This window comes from Chelonia mydas, chromosome 9, assembly GCF_015237465.2.
Source record: "Chelonia mydas isolate rCheMyd1 chromosome 9, rCheMyd1.pri.v2, whole genome shotgun sequence".
Lineage (NCBI taxonomy): Eukaryota > Metazoa > Chordata > Testudines > Cheloniidae > Chelonia > Chelonia mydas.
Genome location: NC_057855.1, coordinates 87,872,819 through 87,878,818, shown reverse-complemented (window position 1 = coordinate 87,878,818; position 6,000 = coordinate 87,872,819). Strand labels below are relative to the sequence as shown.

At 42.7% G+C, this 6,000-nt stretch overlaps 1 long non-coding RNA gene across 4 annotated transcripts in view; it reads left to right on the top strand.

The window, feature by feature from the left end:
* The first annotated feature begins 1,283 nt into the window (after positions 1-1,283).
* Positions 1,284-6,000, top strand: part of LOC122461672 — a 28,857-nt gene continuing 24,140 nt past the window's right edge. For 3 of the 4 annotated variants that reach the window (XR_006283756.1, XR_006283759.1, XR_006283757.1), the window contains exons 1-3: positions 1,284-1,557; positions 1,859-2,048; positions 4,528-4,618. This is a non-coding gene — a long non-coding RNA (uncharacterized LOC122461672). Of the gene's footprint in view, positions 1,558-1,858; positions 2,049-4,527; positions 4,773-6,000 lie in introns of those variants that run through there. The other variant, XR_006283758.1, reaches the window with a different exon arrangement.

Below are 6,000 nucleotides of genomic sequence, written 5' to 3'. Positions count from 1 at the left end.
GTAGAGAGCTGTGTTTTTAGAGCTGAAAGACCAGGATTCTAGTCCTGGCATCCTGTGGGTGTTGCATAATAATTTTGTCTGTTTGCAGCACACAGATTTATTACAAAAGGGACTACGTGCATCGCACACTTAAGCAGTTGTGAGTCCCACCAGTAGAGTGCATTGATTAAACACACACTCAGCAGGAACTTTGGGGGTCAGTGTTACATCTGTACCAGAATTAACAGAGAATTCACTTTTGCATTTGGTTTGTTGCTCCGACCGCTGGATTGGCAAAAACATCCTGACATGAACTGAAATAGCTTCCTGTTGTTTCCTGGAAAATTGGGCAGTCATTTGCCAAATTGCATGTGCTCAGAAGCACGATACTTTCAAGTAATGAAATGAGTAGCATTCCCCTCAACAAGTAGGATTTATACCTATTGTTGTGTGTGCCTGTTTTTTCCCCCCAAAAGGAATAGCTGTGTAAAATATTGTCCTTGAGACAAAAAATTACTCTGATGATGAAATAATGCACTCAGCCTTTGGCTGGCAGTGTTATATCACAACCTCAGGCCATTTTTCATTCCCTCAGGCATTATTTTACAGCTATTGACCTCCAAGCCAGACTCCATTCACTACCTGTATTGATAGTGGAAGCACTCTTTTGGAGATTCTCTATAATATATGAAAATGAGGAAACTGCCACAAAATGGCTTTTGGTTGCTTCTGAGGCTTGCAAAGTGGATGTTAAAAGCCAAAGATTTAAAACAACAATTTTATTAAAAACATATTATTGCTCTTTGTAGCTTTCGGATCTGTTCCTCCCCCTCCTGAAGCTAGCCTGAACTTCAGGTTGAAGTGTGGGACTTAGACATTGCACTCTTTTGCTTTTAACTCTTCCTCCTCCCCCACCCTTGAGGCAACAAGCCTGCTGGCCCAGGTCTAAACCAACTTGCAGCATCTGAGACTCTAGCCCAGTATTTTTAGTATTCTTCAGATTTTTTTAAACCTGTAACTTGGAATCCTCGGCACAGGGACTTGATCTTCCTTCGTCCAGCACCAAGCATACTACTGGCATTTAATAAATAATACAACAAAATTGTAATGGCACATCAGCATTTAAGGAAAGTTTTACTGTGCCCTGGCAGGCCCAGCTTCAGCAAAGCACATTAAAGTCTCCTTTGTCAGGAATAAGAACTTGCAGCTGTGCTTGCCCAGGCTCTGGGCAGCTGAGCCACGGCAGGATGGCCTGATTGACCATTCCACCTGAGTGGCTGAGGAAGTCAGACAGTCTGCTCTTATGCCCAACAGCAGGAACTGAGCTCTGGCTGCTTCATGCTTCTGCTGGCTATAGCTGTGATTGCTCCTGGATCTGCTGTGTCTCCAGACTTGCCCTTACTTTCCTGCTGGCTTCCTGGATCTGATTACTGGCTTCCTGGCAGTTGCTCTTGCTCAGACTACTAGGCATGATTGCCTGCATTCCAGTTTGTGATGCTATTGATTTGGGCTTATCCATCTTAAGTACTTATATGGCCCCTATTGCTGTGGTGTGTGAGTACCTCACAATCTTTTAAGGTAACTTCTCACCACGCTCCTGTGAGGTAGGGGCAGTAAGTGGTATTATCCCCATTTTTAAAGATGGGGAAGAGAGACTAAGTGATTGTCCAAGGTTGTTGACTGAGACTGGCACATCAGGGACTTGCCCAGATCCTAGGCTCGTGCTCTAATGCTGGTGCATCCTCCCTGGCTGTGATGGGATGTGAGTATGTGCCCAAGTGGGCTGCTGAACTGGGCCTGTAATGATTTCTATATTGTGGAATGTTTTTCTGGCCTCATGTAGCTGGCTTTTATCTACATATTTTAAATCTTTCAACAGATCTCAAGTTGCATTTGTGTGGCGTACTGATTTTTTTCATTCGGCTCACTTAAGTGAAAGAATCGTATGTTTATGACTCTAAGAAGAGTGATAAACAGAGTAGACCGAACATTCAGAAAACAACCTGAAAGAGGACTCAAAAAAAGAGCCTAAGTGTCCAAAAGAAACAAGAACCTACACAATGCTGCAAGTAAGATAAATGATAAATGTAGAGTGGTATAGATTCAATGAGTAATAGGAAAAGGATATTTATCAGTCTCTCCTCCCTCTCCCCCCCACCCTTTTTCAAGTGTAGAAAATCCAGTAAATAGCTGAATGCTTTGGTAAAGGCACATATTGCAGCTTGGGAAGTCTTAAGATTTTTGCTCAATGGTGCTTTGTGTGGGTGTGTAGAAATGGCTAAATTGTGCCGTTTAGCCACAGTCCTACTATAGATCTTGAGGTGGAGGGTACAGCTGCTCCCAAATTTCCCTATGGAGCAGGGAATCAACAAGGCAGGCGTACGCCCTACATCCTCTGGGGGTACGTGGAGGGAGTTTCACTGGTGCTTGTGCCCCTCAGCACACCTGGGTGAGAAGTAGGCACAGCTGTCCAAGAGTGGTGGTGTGACAAGTTAGTTGAAAGCCCCTTTATGTAATGTCTAGCTTCACGTTGATTGTTGGCTTTGTTGCTCTTTAAGTATTGAGGGACAGGATAAAAGGCAAGTAAAGCCAAGACTATAATCACTGTATTAAGCTGGCATTTAAACTGCTGCCACTGAAGGAAATTCAACTCTGGCAGAGGGCAATGTGTTCACTGCAGACCTTGCTTGGTAAATATGCCTAGACTGAAAGAAACTGGTCTCTCTACCTTTCTCTCAAAAGCATAAAAATAAAAATTCATTGCTGCTAAATTTTTGGCATCAAGAAATAACACCATAAATTGCTATTCTTACGATTTTAATGACAAGCTATTTTTAAACCTAAGCTTCATAAACAACCCATAATAGAGACATTAAAGCAGACTGCATATATCCGAGAAATGTAGGGCTGGAAGGGACCTTGAGGGGTCACCAAGCCCAGCCCACTATGCTGAGGCGTGACCAAGTAAATTTAGACCATCCCTGACAGGTGTTTATCCAATTGGTTCTTAAAAACCCCAATGGTGGGGATGCCACGGCCTCCGTTAGAGCCTGTTCTAGAACTTAACTACCCTTCTAGTTAGAAAGTTTTTCCTAATATCTAACTTAAATCTCCCTGGCTGCAGATTAAGCTTATTACTTCTTGTCCTAGCTTTGGTGGACACAGGGAACAATTGATCATCCTCTTTATAACAGCCCCTTACATAGCTGAAGACTGTTATCAGGTCCACCTTCAGTCTTCTTTTCTTGTGACTAAACATGCCCAGCTTTTTTATTTGAAGATACTGATTAGATCACTTTTTCCTCTCTTCTGTCTTTATTCTTTACTTCTGATGATACCGCTTTCAAAGTAAGATTTAAAAATGGATTGCATACGGTGTTCTTCAATGCCTGTTATAAAGGAAAAGTGCTGCGTGCTATTTCATTGAAAGCCTCTTGTAAGCAGGGCAATTATAACTTTTGCCTATAGCTTGTCTCATGAGTTTGCTGTGCAGACCAATTAAATCTTTCAAGGATTTGATGTAGCCGACAGGCGTGCTTGAGCAAGATTACAGATGTACAGTGTGTGTTGGCTCCTAAAGCTGAATCCCCTGGAGTCTACATTTATATGATAAAGTCTTCTCCTGTCTCTTCAAAATGTATTTTTTTTTTCTTTTTTAAGAAATCCTCTTCATATCAGCAGCTCATCTGCTAGCGTCCTGGCCAGTGGCGTAGTAATACATGTGGAGGTGCTGTGGCTCTAGGCTCTGCTTGCAAAATAGTGTAAATAAGCCAGAGAAGGGGGTGTAGTGTCTGGTCAAGTAGAGATAAAGAGGCCACTGGTAGCTGGGTTGAAGGGTCTCTATAACTGCTGGCATTTTGAAAGGGACTCTTGTCCAGGTATATCAGGAGTTTGGGGTTGAGGGGAATGTGACGGGGGGGGGGGGAAGACTCATGACCTCAGGTACCATGGGACTTATTTGCATTTTGGTATATTTCACCATATTTTTAAAACCATGAATTCCTTAGGTCCTTTCAAAACTTCTATAGAAAACTAGCCCCTGGGCTGCAAAAATGCATGGAAAGGCCAGTGCTGGGTGAAGCTCAGCATTTGGATGCATAGCTGAACCAACGAGTTGTGTGCAAGACCCCATACGAGGTCCTGTGATCCTGTGCCAATCCCTATTGCCTCCCAAGAGGTCCTGCTATTCACATGTAATCTTTGGCCTATTGCCCCTTTCCGAGCAGAAGCTTTTCCATTTTCAGTCTGCTGGGGGTAGCAAGAGGTTTCCCTCAGGTGTCTTTTGGGGGTTTGGATGTCAGAGCTGGCCTCTACTCTGCTGTCTTCAGGTAGTATCTTACCCTTCTGTTTCTCCTCCAATATCCCAAGTCTTCATCCCATTTCAATCTCTCATGATACCCTACTCTTTACTCTGTAAAAAGAAAAGGAGGACTTGTGGCACATTAGACTAACAAATTTATTTGAGCATAAGCTTTCGTGAGCTACAGCTCACTTCATCGGATGTCCATCCTAACTGCCTGTGTTCTGTACCCTGTCCTTTTCCTATAGGTACATGTACAATATGTGAGCTTGGACTCAAACCAGGTGCAAGATTACTTTGCACATCATGCAGAACTCCAGAGGAGATACAGCAAGCAAGGTGAGGAAGCATCTCTTTAGCAGAAATCTGGCTGTCCTTCAGGAATAAATCCTTTGCCCATTTTGCAAAAAGAGAGTGGAGATTTTGTTACATGTTTTATGGGAACACTTGACTATTTTCACCTTCCACAGAACACTAACCTTGATCCACAAATAAAAATTCACCATAAATGTCCTTTGAAGCTATATTTTATTCTCATAGTTATCCCAGTCTTGATTGCTGGAAGTGGTCAGTAAACATTAGGTTTGCAGGGGAACGTGGCCCCTTGAGACTTTTGCCCTCAATTCCTGCTCTCCTGCAAGACTGCTCATATACCAGCTGCTCAGTGCCCATGTGTGTCAACATAGTTTGTGATAGCATACCAGCTTCAGCAGGAAATAGGTGCTAGGAAATGATGGGTTAGATGGACAGCTTGCCTAATGTTGTGTCTGTCTGTAAATTTAGTTTGCAGAGTTGCTTGAGGCCTAAACTCCAGACCCTTCTGGATTTATTTTAGGAGGCAATCAGAAAAATGGGAGGGGAAGCAAATCCTCCAGCATGATGTTATGGAGGGTAATTCACAAGAATTGCATTATTTCCCTTCAGGTGAAATAACCCTAACTCTTTGAGGCCTGCACTCTTGAAAAATAAGTCCTGGACAACCATCTGTTTGTCCTGTGATGCTAACATAATGGACGTATTGTGTGAGCAATAAAGGGAACGGGGACTGATTTACATATAAAAATATTTTTGTGTTGTAACCTGTTTAATGAAAAACACAAAGGAATAAAATGCCTTGGTTTGGCTGCAGAAGTGAGGTTTGAACTTTGCAATGTGGGAGCCAGGGAACCTTGACGCTTGTGGTTTATTAAGGTATTGCTTTACCTGTGCTGAGGGGTGGAACCTCTCTGGGATTTTGATAGCGTATGGAATTTGACAGCTCACTTGTTTGACAGGAGTGACAATTGGAATGAATGTGTCATCTGTGATATAAATGTTGTTTCATGAACTCTGAAGCTGGATTTCTCATTCATCAGTGACTTTTATCTTCTGACTCCCCCCAGAGCATGGTAACTTACTTAATGTATTATGAGGTAGTCCATTTTAATGTTGAAGATGTGAGGGTGGTTAGATGGGGAAGTGTGGACAACAGACCTATCATAAAATGAATTGATATATGAACTAGGGAATATAGTCATTATGATTCAGCATCTGAAGGACGCATGTTTTGTGTAGATTTTTACTGCCAAGGGATGATTGCTAGATTGGCAGAGAATATTGGATACACTTTTTATTAAGGACTGTAGCCACATCATCCTTAAGGTTGCCAGGTGTCCGGTTTTTGACCGGAACACTTGGTCAAAAAGGGACCTGGTCAGCGCCACTGACTGGGCTTTAAAAGT